The sequence below is a fragment of the Pseudophryne corroboree genome, chromosome 4 (genome assembly GCF_028390025.1).
Source record: "Pseudophryne corroboree isolate aPseCor3 chromosome 4, aPseCor3.hap2, whole genome shotgun sequence".
In the NCBI taxonomy this organism is placed as follows: Eukaryota; Metazoa; Chordata; class Amphibia; order Anura; family Myobatrachidae; genus Pseudophryne; species Pseudophryne corroboree.
The window spans coordinates 753,951,604-753,972,235 of NC_086447.1; the positions used below are offsets into that span (position 1 = coordinate 753,951,604).

At 45.2% G+C, this 20,632-nt stretch overlaps 1 protein-coding gene and 1 pseudogene across 3 annotated transcripts in view; both read right to left on the reverse strand.

Moving 5' to 3' along the window:
- Positions 1–20,632, reverse strand: part of RALGAPA2 (Ral GTPase activating protein catalytic subunit alpha 2) — a 605,428-nt gene that overhangs the window by 102,459 nt on the left and 482,337 nt on the right. The window lies entirely within an intron of this gene.
- Positions 5,074–5,231, reverse strand: LOC134913244 (U2 spliceosomal RNA; annotated as a pseudogene).

Consider the following 20,632-nt stretch of genomic DNA (forward strand, 5'->3'; position numbering starts at 1 on the left):
AGTCTGAACTCAGGACCTTTTACTTCAACTGACTGGAAGGTCTTTCGCCTGTAAGCAATTGAGATATGTGACTCCTGATTGTGGAGGCCTTAATCCCAATCGTGAAAACAAGTCAGGAGTCCACACTGCGATCTTTCAGTTGATATGTTAGGGAACGTTAGCATGAACGTACTCAATCTGTTCCTCTATATCAATATATAGAAATACACACACACACACACACACACACACACACACACACACACACACACACACACACACACACACACGTATATATGCATGTGTCTATATAAACACACACACAAACACCTCTGCACATACATATACGTATCCAGATGCTTGAATAAGGGTGGTCCAGACGAACCTCCTTGCTGGACAGGAAACTGAATACTACCACAGCGTAGTATTCAGTCCATAAACAGAGAAGAGGACTGGCAACCATCAATGGATGGCAGAGCGCTGGCCGAAATTTCTGGCAACATTGTCCATTCTTCCCTAACCTGTAGGAATAGGAGGTACACATATACATATACAGTATATAATGACTTACACAGATATGTAATGTATATATTCAAACAATTGGAAGGTATAGCAGGGAACAAAATGACAAAGTGTAAATTTTTCCCTTCCCGATACTCCTCACCGAACCAGCAAACCAGTTCCTGGGTACAAAAATAACTGCTCTTTACAGCCTCTGAGCTTCCATTAGTGGGTAGCCACTTTTTACAGGGAAGCTCAAAACGCTGCATGTGCTTAAGTGGAAAAAATCCCACCCTACGCTGGTCAGTGAAAGGTCTAGCTCCACAGACGTATCAGGAGACTAGAAATGCCTCTCAGACGTCTACTTGAGTTTTACAAAATCGTCATGGTTTTTTTTTTTTTTTAAAGTAGAACAGAAGGTAAAGGAAGGAACATACCTTGAAATATCTTTTTTACAACTTCCCGAGTAATCAGGTTTTGATGAGTCTCAAATACTTCCCTGTTCATTGTAGCTAAATTCAGCGGGGCAGAGAAAATAGACTTGACCATAGTTAAGTGGACCCTCAATCAGATGCCTGTATTGTAGGAATCTGTGGGAAATAAAGGTCATTATAAACAGTACAGACTAAATTACACCTAAGTGAATTTTCCCAGGTACAGCGCACAGCATGCTGTGGTTGCCATAAGAATTATAGAGTTTATAAAACCCAAATCCGAAACTACGTCACGTCTTTATAGACATGTTGGACTGAAATTACATAGTTACACCAGTTCTAAAGGTGTAATATCAGGGCAATACGTAGAGTGGACAGAGCAAATAAAGGGAACACTTAAACAACACAATTTAACTCCAAGTCAATCACACTTCTGTGAAATCAAACTGTCCACTTAGGAAGCAACACTGATTGACAATCAATTTCACATGCTGTTGTGCAAATGGAATAGACAACAGGTGGAAATTCTAGGCAATTAGCAAGACACCCCCAATAAAGGAGTTGTTCTGCAGGTGGTCACCACAGACCACTTTCTCAGCTCCTATGCCTTCTGGCTGATGTTTTGGTCACTTTTGAAAGCTGGCGGTGCTTTCACTCTAGTGGTAGCATGAGACGGAGTCTACAACCCACACAAGTGGCTCAGGTAGTGCAGCTCATCCAGGATGGCACATCAATGCGAGCTGTGGCAAGAAGGTTTGCTGTGTCTGTCAGCGTAGTGTCCAGAGCATGGAGGCGCTACCAGAAGACAGGCCAGTACATCAGGAGATGTGGGGGAGGCCGTAGGAGGGCACCAACCCAGCAGCAGGACCGCTACCTCCGCCTTTGTGCAAAGAGGAACAGGAGGAGCACTGCCAGAGCCCTGCAAAATGACCTCCAGCAAGCCACAAATGTGCATGTGTCTACTCAAACGATCAGAAACAGACTCCATGAGGGTGGTATGAGGGCCCGACGTCAACAGGTGGGGGTTGTGCTTACAGCCCAACACCGTGCAGGACGTTTGGCATTTGCCAGAGAACACCAAGATGGGCAAATTCGCCACTGGCGGCCTATGCTCTTCACAGATAAAAGCAGGTTCTCACTGAGCACATGTGACAGACGTGACAGAGTCTGGAGACGCCAAAGAGAACGTTCTGCTGCCTGCAACATCCTCCAGCATGACTGGTTTGGCAGTGGATCAGTAATGGTGTGGGGTGGCATTTCTTTGGGGGGCCGCACAGCCCTCCATGTGCTCGCCAGAGGTAGCCTGACTGCCATTAGGTACCGAGATGAGATCCTCAGACCCCTTGTGAGACCATATGCTGGTGCGGTTGGCCCTGGGTTCCTCCTAATGCAAGACAATGCTAGACCTCATGTGGCTGGAGTGTGTCAGCAGTTCCTGCAAGACGAAGGCATTGATGTTATGGACTGGCCCGCCTGTTCCCCAGACCTGAATCCAATTGAGCACATCTGGGACATCATGTCTCGCTCCATCCACCAACACCACGTTGCACCACAGACTGTCTAGGAGTTGGCGGAATCTTTAGTCCAGGTCTGGGAGGAGAAACCTCAGGAGACCATCCGCCACCTCATCAGGAGCATGCCCTGGCATTGTAGAGAGGTCATACAGGCACGTGGAGGCCACACACACTACTGAGCCTAATTTTGACTTGTTTTAAGGACATTACAACAAAGTTGGATCAGCCTGTAGTGTGTTTTTCCACTTTAATTTTGAGTGTGACTCCAAATCCAGACCTCCATGGGTTAATAAATTTGATTTCCATTGATAATTTGTGTGTGATTTTGTTGTCAGCACATTCAACTATGTAAAGAACAAAGTATTTAATAAGAATATTTCATTCATTCAGATCTAGGATGTGTTATTTTAGTGCTCCCTTTATTTTTTTGAGCAGTGTATATATATATATATATATATATATATATATATACTGTCCATGTGATCCGGCTCTCCTTTAAAATACGGTACTGCACCGGGTGCCCTCGTGATGAATGAAACATACAGGCAATAGACGCGGCACTCCTGGTGTCTGAATCAATAAGAACTCGTAATAGGCAGGTAGTGGTGAACAACGTTTCAATGACGTTTATTGTGTCATTTTCCTCAGGTCTAAAAAACAGTAATACATGTCTTACCTTATAAAGTGTGCAGCACCCTGTGAATGAGGCTGGCGTTCGGCCTGCGGGACCCCGCCCGCCCTCTCCAGCGTACCGGAAGTGACGCTACGTTACGTCACTTCCCTCTATCGTGCTCCCCATCACCATAGTGACAGATAAACAATAACAAACGGCAGCTATAGATAAAAATGCACATAGATTAGCCAGCAGAATATCCTGCCAATCTAATGTAACACAGCATGACTCAATATTACAAGTGGCACTGATAGCAAATACCATATTAAACTGCTCAAACAGCAGGTTATCATGTGGGTTATATTACATGCCACAGTCCACGGCTCTTAATGAGTGCCGTGTTTGAACGCAATCAAAAACCACAGTGATGATACATTCTGCAATCAGAAACCATAGTAATAATAGATTAATAAGATTAATGTCAAACATAACATGTTTAGAGAGATTGCTCATATGCCGATGGTACAATCAAAGAATGTCAATCAAGCCAAGGTAAATATGCACTACCCCTTGACCAATCTAAAGAAAACTATTATACCCATGGGATTCATTAAGTCCACGCGGAGAGACCGTATCTAAGCGGTAAATCCACCGTGCCTCTAGCCTCAAAAGCTTAGCCCCGCGGTCCCCCCCACGTATGGATGCTGGCACATGATCAATCATCCTATATTTAAGTGTGGTTAATGGATGCCGATGGGAAGCAAAGTGCCTGGCGACGGGCTGTTCGCTAGTGCCCTTAGTAATAGCCAATTTGATAGCAGACCTATGGGCTGCCATACGTTCCTTGAACATGCATTGTGTTTTGCCTATGTATGACAGCCCACAGGGGCATATCAACTGGTACACAACAAAGCGGGAGGTACATGTTAGTGTGTGCAGTATATACAATGTTTTCCCAGAATGGGGATGCTGAAAGGTATCACCCGCAATCAAGAATCTACATGTTGTACAGGTACAGCGAATACAACCCCTATGCCTGCCACTAATAGAGGTGCTCCTAGTGTGGTATTTGGTGACATCTGTTTTCACCAAAATGTCCCTGATGTTCTTGTTACGTTTATAGCAGGACAACAGTTTGGTGTCAGCTAACCCTAATTCAGGGTCACTCTGTATGATAGGCCATAATTGTTTGGATATCTGATTTATGCCTGTGCTAGCTGAATGATATTGCATCACCCATGGCATTATCGGATCCAAGTTAATAGATCTCTGTGGTGGACTTATCAAAGTGGCTCTATCAATGTTTAGTGCTTTAGTTTTGGCCTCCTGTAACAACTGCATGGGATACCCACGCTCTCTAAATTGGATGATCATCGCATCCATTTGTGCACTAGCTGTTGCTGGGTCAGATGTAATGCGCCTAATGCGCAACAGTTGCGAAAAAGGTAGACCCCGTTTAAGGGGTTGAGGGTGAAAACTGCTGTAATGTAGAACATTATTTTTGTCAGTCGGTTTACGATAGAGCGAAGTTATCAAGCGTCCATTCTCAATGGAGATTTGGACATCTAAGTAATTGATGACCTGATTGCTAATAGTGTATGTCAACTTGATAGGATGTTGCTTGGCATTATGCCTATCAATAATCGCCTCAAGTTGAGTCTGGGGGCCTTGCCAAATAAGTAGAAGGTCGTCGATGTAGCGGCAATAAAACAAAATGCAAGCCGCCACATCCTGATCCTCAAAAAATATCTGCTGTTCAATATCAAACATGAAGATGTTTGAATATGAAGGGGCCACAGAGGACCCCATGGCACACCCCTTACGTTGTAAATAGATGTGCCCTCTCCAGCGTCACTTCCGGTACGCTGGAGAGGGCGGGCGGGGTCCCGCAGGCCGAACGCCAGCCTCATTCACAGGGTGCTGCACACTTTATGAGGTAAGACATGTATTACTGTTTTTTAGACCTGAGGAAAATGACACAATAAACGTCATTGAAACGTTGTTCACCACTACCTGCCTATTACGAGTTCTTATTGATTCAGACACCAGGAGTGCCGCGTCTATTGCCTGTATATATATATATATATATATATATATATTCAATATAAATCTCCCCGATAGAGGCGTATCGATATTAAACTGATAAGAACATATACTACCCTGATACTAGCCAAAAGGCAGAAGGGCGAGAAACACTGGTTGTCATACAGTACAGGTAGAACATACAAACTCTACAGAAACGAGGCTATAGTGTGAGTGTTGTGATGTATCAATGCCAACCACCACACCCATCCACGCTGTTTTAAACTTGTGAGGGAAGCGATAATACTAGACGGAGATATTGTTAAGAAGCATTACCTCTATATAGATATATATATCCCGGAATATACTGTGGCGCCAGCTTGCTTAACGCAGCTCCCAGCCTTTCAGTATGGGAGTGAATTGTGTGTAGATGACTGATTATAACCAGCACACACAGGAATAAAACTTCAGTGATTGTTTCCAGGTACAGCGCACAGGACGCTGTGCCTTTGCCATTTTTAATGTATACAGTGATCTAATCACTATCTTTGAAGGAATAAGTGTAATATAAATCAATATATAGCGTATTACATTAGCACACTTATACCTACACAACATCTGTTGTGCCTTACAAATATAAGGTGAAAGCAGAACATGAAATAAGCTCCTCCCCACATATATTGTGTGACTGCCAGTGTACTCCCCCGCAGCGCGTGAATGAATGGCGCTATGTGCACTCGCTGCTGTGGTTGGTATTAGTATATCTGCCACCGCTTGTATCCGGAGCTCAGACGCTCCTTCTGCTGCAGGAGGGGCTCTGGGATGGCGGATACACTGTCTGCTGAAAACACAGAGCACTGCAAAGCCCTCACCCCCTTGTGCGCGGAAGCAAATGGCGCCGTTTTTATCTGGCCAGCAACTATAACCACCGTAGCTGCACGCGGTGTCAGCGCTGTGACGGCTCCGCTCTAGTAAGCGGCGTGCGGCTGAAATACCTGCTGCATCCACTTGTTTGCATACTCTCAGTGTGAGATTGTTTGCCGGTTACCGGGTGCGCTCACCGGCCCGCAGCAGGGAGTATGCAATGAGGACGTCACCCCTCCCCAGCCGGACTGCACTGTGCCTGGCACCGCATGGCCTGGTGGTCATGGGTGGCAGCAGATCGGCGGGTTCCCGTAGCAAGGGCAAGGATGTCCAGGGCAGAAGTTTTCCTCTGGGCAGGGATGCTCTATTATGTCCGTTGGTAAGGCTATCCTATGAGTGGATTAGAGCCACAGCCAGAGTGCGGCTCAGAAGTGAGCCATCTCTTAAGTTTTTTTTTTTTTTTAATGGGACATGAACCTCAGTCAGCTTGTTCTGCTACTAGCCCACTAAGCCATGGGGCTCTGTTCTTCTGTAAAGCTGTCAATTTACCCGGGATCCCTGCTAATGGGGACTCGGGCTATACTTACCAATCGTTGTTCTTCAGCAATGCTGCCGGTGGCGGCGGGCTACTAGGGGCTCCATGCCAGCAATAAAATTCTGGATGTGAGGCACCCAGGGACTAATGTCCTCGCCGCCAGGAACTCAGGCTCCAAACCCCGCAGGGTGGAACAGAGTTCCCCCAGCAGCTCCTTCGTAGCATGCTGGCAGGGGAAAACTGCCAGACTGTTGGAGAGTTTAAAAGTCAGAAAAAATAAAATAAAAGTTAAAAGATCTCTCTGGAGCTCCAGAGGAAGTGACCGGCTCTACTGGGCACATTTCTAAAACTGGTCTGGGGAAGGGTATAGAGGGAGGAGTCACACACATTATACCTGATCACCCCATCTATACCCCATGGTACTGAACTTCAGCGTTCCCTAATAGAGAAAAAGACGACCGGCGCTAATGGAGCTGCACGGGAGCTGTCAGCTCATCATCATCTCCTGCTGCATGGCGTAATGAGGCTAGATCAGGGGTGGGGAACCTCCGGCCCGCTGGCCGTATAATCCCTGCAAAGCCGTTTGCTCCGGCCCACCCGCTTCTGTCAGCGAGACAGGTCGCCGCTCAGTCCGGCGGCAGCGTGTCTCAGCTGTCAGGACAGGGAGGAGAGCGCGGCTATGTCGGGTGGTGGCGGCGTGTAGGACTTCAAACCAGCCGCCGGATCGTGAGCCAATCAGAGCTCGCGAACCGGCAGCCAATCAGGAGCCGCGGCTGCGGTCTGCGAGCTCTGATTGGCTCTCGCACCGGCGGCTGGTTTGAAGTCCTACACGCCGCCGCTGCCGCCACCCGACATAGCCGCGCTCTCCTCCCTGTCCACTCCTGACACATGAGAAACGCCGCCGAATGGAGGGGGGGGGGGGGGGAGGCGCATCTTTATACCTGGCACTGTGGGGACATCTGTATACCTGGCACTGTGGGGGGCATTTGTATACCTGGCACTGTGGGGGCATCTGTATACCTGGCACTGTGGGGGGGCATTTGTATACCTGGCACTGTGGGGGGGCATTTGTATACCTGGCACTGTGGGGGGGCATTTGTATACCTGGCACTGTGGGGGGGCATTTGTATACCTGGCACTGTGGGGGAGCATTTGTATACCTGGCACTGTGGGGGCAATTGTGGATCTGGCACTGCACTATTGGGGGCATATGTGTATCATGTCCCATTTTAACTGACCACACCCATTTTTTTGGGCGCGCACACACAGTACCTCTAAGGGGCAGACCTACTGGTGGGCAGGGTAATTTTTTAAGTTGAGAATTTTTGTATGGCCCCCGAAGGATTTTATAAATATCCAAATGGCCCTCGGTAGAAAAAAGGTTCCCCACCCCTGGGCTAGATGAAGGAGGACACATCTGTACATCACAATAGGTTTCCTACAGGTTAACGTAGGTGTAGTCAAAGGGATACGTTACGTTGGGGTAGGCGGCAATAATGTTAACTGTAGTCAAACACTGCAACTGCGCAACATAACTCAAAGTATGTCACACTTACAGGTTTTTAAAGGCCAAGACAGGAAGAAATTATATTTTAGAAAATCAGGAGATTAAGGGCATATGCCCTTGTTATACGGCACTATATCTGGGAGATCATAAAACTTGCTTCTCATCACTGTGATCAGAGGTTGTATGTGAAGTGGTGCGTATTGTACTCAGGCAAGATGTATGAGGGCAAACAGTATCTGTACTCTAAAAAACAGCAGTTGACATCCAAATAAAGTTGTCTGCGAGTTTGTAAGAGGGGAAAAAAAATAATTAACCTAAAATTGCAACAAGGCTCTAATCAAATATCAAAGTATGCGCAGAATTCAGTGGAATTACACTAATGGGTCATGATGAGGGCAACTTTAATCTTGTTTCAATTACGTCTCTCTGCAGGAGAACTAACCGTACAAGGCACAAGAACCACACAACATAAATAATTGAATATTAAAGTATATATATATATATATATATATATATATATATATATATATATATAAATAAATATAATTTGCTGATATTTAGAATTTTGGGTGGGGAATGCTTATTATGAAGGGGGCAGAGTTATTCTATTTTTTATGTAACCATGCAAAAGGCAAGCAAAAATAAAACATAAAAACTATTTCCCTAAGAAAGTGAATATAAATGAAATGGTTCATGTAACCCGTTTATAGGGGAAAGCAGTTAAAATACCGCTAGTCGGGATCCCGGAGGTCACAATGCCGCCGCCGGGATCCTGACTAGTGGTGAAATGACGCAGCCGGTGTACGGGCGCCACAGCCTATTCTTATTCTCCCTCTGTGGGTGTCCACGACACTCACAGTGGGAGAATAGAACCTGGGCTATCAGAACAATGGCACCCCGACACTTGGCTTACAGGAACAATGGCACAGTGACACTTAGGCTACTAGAATAATAGCACTGTGACACCTGGGCTTCCAAAACAATGGCACATGTGGCCTATTCACACTCTGGATCTACTGGTTTCCCAAAACAATGGCCCAGTGACACGTGGGCTAACAGAGCAATGGCACAGCAGTGTTTTCTGTCCCAGAACAATGGAAAAGTGACATTTGTGACACGTGAGACCAGAACAAAAAAAAAAGCTCATCATCATCACCGCTCTAAATACTCTTTGTAACCTCTTGGTCCCTCTGCAATGATACAGTGCACAATAAGGGAACGTCGCATTACCCATAAAGAAATGCTGAGTTACCGTTAACTATGTTGACAGAAACTTTCCAAAAAGAAGTGTAAAACCATGAGCCGATCGATAACTGTTGAGGCTTATGTCCTATCTGTCAGGTCATATTAATAACAATACAAAAATAAATGGCAAATGTTGGCCTAGTGTAGCCTTGATATGACTTGGTTGTTTACAGATATATAAAGTTGTATGTCCGGTTCTGGATGACAGAGTCATTTCTCCAAGGTTGTGCATCGTAAGCAGCACATTAGCGTGATAATGTTCATATTGTCTATACATGACACATTTGTTGTTCATCCAGCCTTCAATTTCTCTAGAGAAAATTGAAAAATGTTCTGGATGAACTGGCTGACAGGAGTCATACGGAATAGCAATTACAATGTGCTGTCAGGATTGGTTAAGCCCAAACATCTACAGAGATGTTCAGAGCATTTTGTTTTATTTATAAGGGATATTCATGCAAACAGATTAACCCCGTCAGTGCCAGGTAGCCTTTGTCTAATGACTTGAAGAATTTGAGTCAACGCACACTAGGGTGTAGTAAACACAATATGGTTTTCTTCTTTCAATGTCTTGGACTATTACGGTGTCATTATAGTAACAAAATATTATAAAATATATGTCTAACTAAATTTATATTTTGTGTTGTATGTATTTATTTTATCTTCTAATGAATGAATAAAATGAAGGCCTGTATACCAAAGCCAAATGTGTCCAATAATCTATCCTCTTCCTACACCAGTAGACCCACCAAAGGGGTTCAGTATGTAATGCCGATGGTCAGAACACCGACATCGGCATCCCGGCCATTAAAATCCCAACAGCCCCGCAGTTAACACCCTAACCCTAACTTCCCCGCTGCCTAAACATAAACCTTCCAGCTTGGTGCCTTACCCTAAACCTAACCCCCCCACGCGCGCGTCCCGCTGTGAGGACATTCGGGATTTTAGGCGTCAGTATTTTGATATCGAGATTCCCACCTCTGTCGGCATTCTGATGTCAGTATTCTGGCTGCAAGTCGGGATTCTGGCGTCAGTATTTTGGCCGCCTGGATCCCGGCTGGTGACATTTTACCTGCATCCCCATCTAAGTACCACGACAAGGATATTTATGGTTAAAGTTATCGCTGCTGGCTTCAGTAATTTGCCCCTACCTGTCAGACTATTTCTGGGTAGATGTTGATGGAGCTGAATTGCCAGTTGCCCCTTTATTGAAATATATCTTTACTGTCAGGCTGGTTAGAAGTTACCACTACAGGTATCAACAGGTGAAGCACCCCTACATTTCTTTGGTACATGGCATGGGACTCTTGTAGTTCTACCAGCAACAGTAACCAATAACCAGTGGGTGTGGTTTAACAGATCGCTAGTCAGAAGGTCAACAGTCAATAGATCGACAGGTACAAAAGGTCAACATGAAAAAGGTAAACAGAACAAAAGGTTAACTGGGGAAATCGTTTTTTGGGGCTTTTTGGGTGTTATCTTGTATGTTTAACCAAATATGACCCAAATTAGTAGAAACGTGTTCGCTCTCCACAAGTTTACTAAAGGTAATAATTTGTGACATGGATAGTAAATTTAGCAAAAGTTATAAAAACATGACCCCCCCCCCCCCCAAATCACGTTAACCATTGTCATGTCAACCTTTTAAACCTGTTGACCTATTGTACCTGTCGACCTTTTGTACCTTTTACATGTCTGCCTTTGACCTTGTCGTCCTTTGACCATATGGTGTTGACCAAATGACTGTTGTTCTATCATACACCGACCTAAGCAGCAATAATGACTGGTTGTGGTTTCAAGAGTTGTTGCAGAAAGCCTCATAAATGTTAGTTTAGGGCCACTCTGCGGTGACCGAAAAGGCAGTAACATTATAGAAGATAACCTGACTCTCCATATGGCTGTTGTGAGAGATCATGTCTAATTCTGTAGTATATTAGCTGAAAATTAAGAAACTGTAGACATGCACACCCTAAAAGGGTGGAGACACGGTGGTTTATTCACAGTCACCTAACACACACCACCAGTGGTTCTCAATCTCAAACCTGAAGCTTTCCCAACATGATTTGAGGATTTTTGTCTGTGGAAGCAGGTGGGATAATTACTGATCCAGCAAAAAAGATTAAAGACATTCACAAAACATGACCTGTTGGTGCTACTTGAGGACTAGAGTCGAGAACCCCTGCAATAACTATCTCCGCAGTGTCATGCTCATCAAACCATTTGGCAACAGCATGTGCTCTGTATACTAGGCTACTGCCATCACTGAATATACCCCTATCGTTAGGAAAAAATATAAAAAAATTGCAAAATGAGGCAAAGATGATCACCCAACACAAATGACTAACAATTAGCACTGAACCTCCCTTCTAGGGGTAGGTCTACTCCAATGCCTGAAAATAAACACAAAACATTACAGTTTTTTTTTAGGTTATCACACGTTTGTCAGTAACACGGTAAAGGATAATTTTTAACTCAGTAAACTATTGTCAGTGGCTGTTCGTGCCAGTGAATTTGTAAATACGCATTGCTGAACTTCTAGTAGAGATTTATTTATTTTTATGCAAACTAGCTGTTCGCGGCAAAGGTTCTATCTCTTACGTCCTAGAGGATGCTGGGGACTCCAAAAGGACCATGGGGTATAGACGGATCCACAGGAGCTTGGTCACACTATAAAGACTTAAACTGGGTGTGAACTGGCTCCTCCCTCTATGCCCCTCCTCCAGACCTCAGTTAGACTTTGTGCCCAGGAGTGACTGGATGCACACTAGGGGAGCTCTCCTGAGTTTCTCTAAAAGACTTTATGTTAGGTTTTTTATTTTCAGGGAGACCTGCAGGCTACAGGCTCCCTGCATCGTGGGACTGAGGGGAGAGAAGTCAGACCTACTTCTTAGTTTAAGGGCTCTGCTTCTTAGGCTACTGGACACCATTAGCTTCAGAGGGTTCGATCACTTGCTTCGCCTAGCTGCTTGTTCCCGGAGCCGCGCTGTCACCCCCCTCACAGAAGCCAGAAGAAAGAAGCCGGGTGAGCATGAGAAGAACAGAAGACTTCAGTGACGGCAGAAGACTTCAGTAACCGAGGTAAGCGCAGCGGGGGGAGCGCTCTGGGCAGCAAGTTACTGATGTTCTCATGAGGCTGGCATTAGAGGCTTTCTCGGTACCGTGTCCCATACCCCCGCCAGCATAGCGCATCATACGCGGCAGGGACTCCCGTGTCGACGGCTCATACGGGTGCAGGGCGCCCTGAGCGGCATGTTTTACACTGGTGCAGGGTGTAGATACTAGATGGAAGGGTAGCCGTGTCCCGTCCCCCGCCGGCAGGAAGCAGCGCTGCGCCACTTACTCCCGCGCCAAAGGCTCACTCGGGTGCAGGGCGTGGGGGGCGCCCTGGGCAGCATGTTTTAATCTGGTTCGGGGTGTAGACACTAGTCGTACGGGTAGCCAGTATCCCGTTCCCCCCCCCCAGCATGGAACAGCGCTGCGCGCCACTTACTCCCGCGCCAATGGATCACACGGGTGCAGGGCGCGAGGGGCATCCTGGGCAGCATTGTGAACACTGTTTAACGCTGGGACCTTATATACAGTGTGTAGACACTGTATAGCAGGGCTGGCCAAACCAGTCCTCGAGATCTACCAACAGTTCACATTTTCCAGACCACCTAGCTGGTGCACAGGTGTAGTCATTACTAATTAGGATGTGCTGCATTCATTCCTAACTGACAATTCTACAGATCTCCAGGAGGCCTGGAAAACATGAACTGTTGGTAGATCTCGAGGACCGGTTTGGCCAACCCTGCTGTATAGGGTCCCCTGCTGAAAAGGAGAAGTTATATTTTTAGCGGGCTGAAGCGCCGAGAAGGGGCGGGGCTTCACCCTCACTATTTTTTCAGCGCCATTTTCGTCCATGTCCCCACCATTGTTCAATCGTGGGGGGGGGGGGGCACAGTGTTTAGTTTATAACAATTGGTGGTTAAATGGGACTATAGCATGTACCCTGTGTTCCTGGGTCAGAGTGCCCATTGTTGTTTTTAGTCGACATATGTCGACAGGATTAAGTGATCTGTCGCTAAAGGGGATCGCTGTCGGCATCACTGACGCCTATTGGTCCTCGATGCAGTTTATGCAGTGTCAGCAGGTCGGTAGTTGGTTACTGGTCTAAAGGGAACACTATTTGGGTGACACAGTTGTATGCGGGTGACCCTGTCGGCACCCACTGTTTTTTGCTGAGAGTAACTTAACATGCTGTAACTGCCTTAGGTCAGTATATATATATATGTATGGTACGGTTCCTTGGGCATGTAGCTCAAGCACTGATATGGTAGTTGGTGTGGGATACTACTCCCGGTTTGTCGACAAATACTAGGAGTTTCTGTCGACCATATGGTTTCCTGTCTGATCCACAACGGGGGCATGTCAGCACATGGTCATACACATACAGTACACAATACGGTCACTAGGGACCCTACGGTTCGGGACAATCCACTTATATGTATGATATATATATATATATATATATATATATATATGGGAGACGTGTGTATTTCATTATGATTTATAATGTTGACTGAAGCAAAAGTATTCCCTCTCATGTGCTGGTCGCTCTGCTGATAAAGCTCTAGGTCGGCCGTGACGAGTTGGTCTCAGATCCTCACAAGGAGTCCGAAGGTTTATTTTTTTCCTGCCACGGATAGAATACTGTGAAAGTTAACTCCTGGTCGACACGGGGCTCTGTCTCAAAGGATCGTATACAGGAAAGCTAAGTGATATTTTATTTCTATACTGTGGGCTTATTTGCGTTACATACACGAGGGAGTGTTTGTATTCGGTAAGGCTTCAGATTGCTTTACCCTAAAGAGAGAGGGGAGTTTCCTTATGTTGGTTCTTCTCTATAACATTGCGGCAGGCTGCCGTACGAATGCAGGATGTGTGGCCGGGGGATTGCTGAGGCTGACTTCGTGAGTTACTGGAGTTTTTACCCTGGGACGGTGTACCGCTGTTTGGGGGGATGCTTCAGTACAGTCAATCTCGGTGGATCCTGCTGGTAAGTTAGATTTCCCCACAACGGTTGGTGACTCATTCCTTTATGGGATCCAGTCATTTTAATCGGTTTGATACGATTCTTTTTTCCTTTTCCATACACCCAGGGGACGGTGAAAAGGTAAGAGTTTTGCAGCAGTGTTAGGTTCAGAGAAGAGGATGTCGTGTCTGTTTCTACCACATTTACCACATGTCGCAGTGTCTATATGACGGGACCCCACTCCGGTGAGGACTCAGTTACTATTTTCAGTAAGTCCAGGAATGGACTAGGATCGGTGAGTTACTTATAGAATCCAGTGGGGAACATTCTGGAGTTACAGTTGTTTTCCCTCTCTAATTTTCTGATGGATATTACTATTGCCCTCTGGAAGGGGTGGTAGTACGCGATGCCATACCAGAGGGCGTCAGGTTCAGGGCCTCGTCCTCCTGTCCCGGTTATAAAAAAAAAAAAAAAGGAACCATTGTTATTCTGTACTGAGATTTTCGCCTGATTGAGGCGAGGTATAGAAATCGTTGTTTCCCTCTGACTGTGCTTCGACACAGGGTAAAGGCTGTTGTTCCCAACGGCGTAGAGGTCGGAGGTAGTATCAGGGTAGATACGGAACAGTTGCGGTTCGGTGGTTTCCTGTGGACAGAGGTCTGAGGATCCGGAATCGGATCTAATTGGCAGTGCCAATCCATCAATTTCTTCCCTTGATGAAGACGTTGGATGCGGCCTAAGAGGCTTTTCAGTGTACAGGTCAAATGCCAGAGTGGTTTTCATGGGACCTGTTGGGAATGTGGTCCGGGTTTGCACCGGCACATGCACCGGAATATACTTCTAATGGCCAGGATATCGCTGGGGGGTCTCCTCAGTTCTTCCCTCATAGAGGACGACGGTTCAGAAGCCAGGATTAGATCCTAGTGTCCATATTTGTTGGTCTTCAAGGCTGGGGAGCAGTCCTTGCATGGGAAGTATTTCCAGAGGAAAAGGTCAAGCTGTGAAGCTTGTATACAATATGTTTCTTGAATTAGAAGCTATTTTCAACAAACATATTCTGCGTGATCTGCCCGTGTTACTTCTATCGGAGAATAAGGAGCGAAGCGGCACTGGCAGAAACTGAAATAGTTTCCGCTGGGTGGAAAGACTGGAAGAGGTTATATTAACAGTCTTCGTTACGGACATGACAGACGGAGACGTGGATTTCCTCTGCGGACGCGCTCTCCATCAGGGAGACATACTGTCGTCATCAAGAAATCTCACAGAAGTGGCAAGTCTTTCAGGTGTGCCTCAATTGGGCATGTTGGCGTCTCGCCTCAACGAGGGACCTCCGGAATATATTTCCAGGTCAAGGGACACTCATGCTATAGCAGTGGACGTCCTCGTGACACCTGGGGTGTTTTCAGTAAATCTAGGTGTCCCCTCCGCGTTCACTCTGCTGCAGGAGATAGCCGTAAGAAGTACAGAGGTTCCGGCAATCCTCATTGTTACGGTATAGCCAAGGAGGGCGTGGTAACCAGTTCTTCAAGTTTATTCAGAATAGATGACTGGCTTATTCCTCTACGGGAGGAACTGTTGCGGCAAGATCCGGGCGTGTATCAGGAATTACAGCGGCTGCGTTTGACGGCGTGGCGGTTGAATGACATATCCTAGTCCGAATGGGTATTCCAAGTGAGGATCGGTTTCACACTTCCTCAGCCTAGAAAAGAAGTTACGGCGAAGCCTTGCCACCGCATTGGTGTAACTATGTGTTTTGGTGTGAATCTACGAAGGTTCCTACGGAAGACTTTCAGCTGAGTCGTTTTTCTCCATTTCTGGCAAGCAGGCGTCGATGCAGGCCTAATGTTAGGCTTTGTTCCAGGGCAGGTTTGGCCTTACCAAATTTTCTTGTATTGGCCACCTTTCTGGAAGTTCAGTCTTTCGTGAAAGGAGTTTTCCACGTCCAACCTCCATTGGTGCCCCATTGACACAGTGGGTTCTTGACGTGGTGCTGCGTTTCTTGTGTTAACTTTTCTCTCTTAGATAGTGGTCATGTTGCTGCATTCTGGGCGACCGCAAGGCGGTTGTAGGAAGTAACAGCTTGATCTCACAAGAGCCCCTGTTTGATATTCCAAATGGATAAAAGGGAGAACTCGGTTAGTAGTTCTGCCAAAGAAGGTTTTCGGTGTTTATCAAGTTCATCAGTGAGGTTGATTTTTTCCCTGTTCCTTCTTATGGAAAAACAGTGTGATAAATGGGGGTGGCCGAGTATGTGAAATTTCAGCGGTGGCTGATTCAAAGTCTCTTGATGTAGTCAGGGCTTTGAAGAGTTATGTCGTCAATTAGGCTCAGTTTGGGGAAACAGAGGTTCTGTTTGTCCGGTATGCTACCAGCGTGTTTGGGGCGCCTACGTCTCTGCGGTCTGTTACACGCTGGATCTGTGATACGATTCGGTGTGCTGGTGATACGGCTGGATTGCCGTTACCGAAGACGGGGGAGACCCATTCTACTAGGAAGATGGGCTCTGCTTGAACAGAGGCCGAGGAGTCTCAGCGGGTTAACTTTGCCGAGCAGCTACTTGGTGGGGTTTCAAACACCTTTGCTATGTTCTACAGGTTTGATACCTAGGCTCAGGGGGACCTCATGTTTGCTCATTCGGTGCTGCAGAGTCGTCCGCACTCTCCCGCCCATTCTGGAGCTTTGGTATAGACCCCATGGTCCTTTTGGAGTCCCCAGCATCCTCTAGGACGTAAGAGAAAATAGGATTTTAGTACCTACCGGTAAATCCTTTTCTCCTAGTCCATAGAGGATGCTGGGCGCCCGTCCCAGTGCGTACTGTATCTGCAGATTATTGAGGTTGGTTGCACTTTGTGGTTTTTCTTTTCTGTCAGGATATCACTGACGTTGTTCATGCCATGGCATGTGGTTTCTTATTATTGGTTGGGTTGGCACACAGGTTGTGTTGCATAATCTCTCAGCGTAGGGCTGTATGTTTGCATACCGTGGGCTGGTATTCTGTTGAAGGCCATGTCTTGCGGTATGTTCGGGGGTGTGAGCTGGTATAACACTCACTGTGTTTAAATTATAAATTCTTTCCTCGAAATGTCCGTCTCTCCTGGGCACAGTTTTCTAACTGAGGTCTGGAGGAGGGGCATGGAGGGAGGAGCCAGTTCACACCCAGTTTAAGTCTTTATAGTGTGCCCAAGCTCCTGCGGATCCGTCTATACCCCATGGTCCTTTTGGAGTCCCCAGCATCCCCTACGGACTAGGAGAAAAGGATTTACCGGTAGGTACTAAAATCCTATTATTTAGCAGCCATAGTACCTGTACTTAGGTTTACTTAAAATGATTGTACAGATGGAGCCACGCTAATCGTGGCTTCGTCTGTGCCTGGGCGCGCCTATTACCGCGTCCGTGACGTGCCCCATTCACTAGAATGGGAGCATCTCTGTGCACTCCTGTGGCGGGGCTAGGTGCCGGATCGCCTAGTTCCGCCAGGAGTGCAAGTCTGCGATGAAGCAGCACTAGAGGAGTGCGGCTCCATCTGTATTGCTATCATGTTCTTCCACTCGCTACTGCCCTGTGCTGATGGTGATTTTGCCTTGCATTTCCATGCTGACATCACTACTACTGAAACATTAGTAAACTGAGTTGCTTGGTCACCAGTGGAGTACAGCATTATTATACACTAGTTACCAGCCTGTCAAATTGATGGAATAACATGACAGTTATGTCAGTGCTGGTGGCTGTGCGAGCCAGAACGAAGCAACACTTGAATTGCTCCATCAGGCGCCATGAGGGAGCCACTGGAGAGCAAAACACTTGAATCCCCCCTCAGAGGTGAGGAGCAGCGTTAGCCTTTTATTATATAGGATGACCCTGGCCATGCTGAAATGTTACAGGCTTTGTTAACATGTGAGCCTCCCCTCAATGGAAGCCTTATTCTATATGTTCTGTGTACTCATTCACTGAAGTATTACTGTATGTGAGCAGTACATGTAAAATTGCAATTATAGTAATATATGATCATTGATCTAAAACATAACATGACATTTTTTAAACCGCAGTGCATGACTGTAAAAAAAAAAGAAAAAGGAAAGTACAAAGAAGCTTACATTTTCCAAGCTAAAGCCCGATATAAACACCATACAAAATAAATACAAATCTGGTTTGCAAGAGCTGATTAGGGAGAAGAGTAGAGAAGATTATGAACAGCAAGAACCTGATTTTTGCCAAGCAATCCTCCAAATTTACCCCTGAAGTCAACCTGTGAAATAAAGCTGGTTATTCCAGTGTAAAAATCAAAGACAGATGCACAGAACACCTGCTTCTCCGTCCCATAGCTTCATTGGCAGCTCTTATTTTCTAGCTACGGATTCATATTACCAGGTGGTATTTGTTTAATGACATTACCTACTCATTTTAAGATCATCTTCCTTTAGGGCTAAGGGATGAAATTTGGTATTGCCCATTGGTAGCTTATATTATGATCCTTATTCACTAGGGACATACATAAACATTGCTTTTAATGAAATGAAATAATATCTGAAGATGGCTCCAATAATTTTATTTCAATATTAAGTTGCCCACAAATGTTGTAATTCTGGTGACTGATTACTTTTAGACTTCAATACCAGCCAATCCCAAAATAAATGGGACCTCCCCCACCCAAAAATAAAATAAAATAAATCATGCTAGGCCTGACTGATGGTAAATACCAACGGATGATGACATACTGAATCATGTATATGGCTCCCAAATTACTGTGGTAATAGTGTCCCATCATTCTAACATTTATCCACTGTGATGATCAACTGGACCCTTCATATTGCATCACACATGCTGCATGGCTGAATCAGAAAGAATTCAACCCCCAGTAACTTGGGAGATGAGCCAGTCTGACCCATTTATTACCAGTTTCAAAACATTTATTTTATTACAGTGTGGAGAAAAGAACTTCACACCTAATATAGGCACAGATTTATAAAGCCTTGGAGAGTGATAAATGGCACGGTGATAAAGTACCAGCCAATCAGCTCCTAACTGTCATGTTATAGGCTGTGTTTGAAAAATGCGAGTTAGGAGCTGATTGGTTGGTACTTTATCACAGTGCAATTTATAACTCTCCAAGGCTTGATAAATGTGGACCACAGTGAGACCACTGAGCGGAACATAAGGCACGTAAATACGCACACAGTAATGACCTTCCACTGTTTGTGTCGAATCAAGAAGCTACCAGCCTTCCCTTGAATGCAACCTGTGTGGTCAATAAAGGAGGATGAAACAAAATATAATCTGCTTTGAAAGACAGACCTACAGTTACACCTTTTTATATACTGGAACAATTTTAAATGTAGGTTTAATGGCTTTTTAACCTTTTTATTGGTAAGGCAATACTTGAGTTAACACTGAAAAGTGGTCCTGAACTCTCAAGTGGGAAAAGGTGAACATACTTTGATAGTCCTGTTTATTATTTACATTCTTGCTGACTGGATAGAGGGAAATAACATTTCTTGATGCTGGTCACAGAAATCCAAAAATTGGTATAGTAGCTTGGAGAAAAGTGTCTGTAATTGTCGCATATACAAAATATACATTTATATTTATGATACAGGAGATATGAACCCACATTGCAAGGTAAATTCATGAAAAACTGTCACAAGGTAGAATTAAATATAGAAAGGTCCCACTAATTATCACTTGGATGATCACTTGGATGATGTGTTTGAGTAAAGCAAAATAAATAAATAAATGCCACAGTTTTCACATCTTCTGGATGAGTGGGTCCCACAAAACCTCCTCATAAGCATTACCCATGAGTGCCAAGTTACACGTACAGATCCGTCTGGGTAAGCACCTAAACATTTCCTCTGATTAGCGGTCAGCGAGTAATTACAAAACTGTAATTCCCCTTATTTAAGCACTACAGGAATACATTCCCAGATGGTTTGGAAGTATGCCAGATTATATAAATGGGTAACACCAGCTTTGGACACCACCGGCTGCTGCACCTGCTACTTACTATAGGGAGTATAGAGATGTACTTGAGGGACAACATATAACGTGAAAGTACATGCACAGGGAAAGTATTGGTGAGTTCTTTCACATCTGAAGGACAATTCTCCAAAGAGACAGCATTATCAAAAGTGAATTAGATTATACATATTATACTAAGCAAAAAAAGAAATCACTATTTAAATATGATATCAGGAGTCTGAAATATATGATTAGCACATACTGTAAAGTTGATCTGTCATTTTTACTGCTGAGAAAATTGTGACATTTTACTGCTCCATTTTTAGATACCAGCAAATATACAATCACATGCTTTTAAAAAATCTTCCTTAGTTTTACCCAGTTATGTAAAGGCCAATAAGGAGCTGCATTGATTTATATTAATAGTAGGCCACTGTAAGTGAATTTTC